This window comes from Manacus vitellinus, unplaced genomic scaffold (assembly GCF_001715985.3).
Source record: "Manacus vitellinus isolate BGI_N305 unplaced genomic scaffold, ASM171598v3 scaffold_87_pilon, whole genome shotgun sequence".
NCBI classification, from domain to species: domain Eukaryota; kingdom Metazoa; phylum Chordata; class Aves; order Passeriformes; family Pipridae; genus Manacus; species Manacus vitellinus.
In genome coordinates, this window is record NW_021940854.1 from 267,023 (window position 1) to 267,575 (window position 553).

Sequence of the window (553 nt, forward strand, 5' to 3'; positions counted from 1 at the left end):
TCATACCCTTTCATTAGCATCTTTAATTAGCAGTGTCATAAGCATTCCTTCTTCACTGTGCATGGTCACCTGTTACTGTGTCCTCAAGTGTTTTCAGATTGCCTCATCTATACTGAAAATTACATTACATTCTTTTTTTCTATGGTCTCTGAAAGTGGAATGTTTGATTACATTCTCCAGCTGTGTCTTCGGTTTTTTTTCTTTATGGAACAACTGTCATAGCTTTTCTTAGCAGAAGGCAAACAGACCTATGATTACACTCCTGGAAGAGCTCTGCAAGTTTCTTGCTGTTTGCACAAGACTCTTGGCTATTCCCGCCTTCTGCTGAGGTTTCAGGCAGTGTCTTCCATGTGCAAAAATGAAGAGACCTGCAGCTTTTTTAACATCTTTGTTGTGGTTTTCTTTTTTCCCCCAAAATATTAAGTTGTGTTTAGCAGTGATATAAAACTTGGTATAGAATTTATACTGACTTATTGATCAAAATGGAAAGGACACAGCCTTTTTCTGTGGGTTGAATGGAGATGCTTCAGTGTTAAAGTCTGCTTTTATTAGT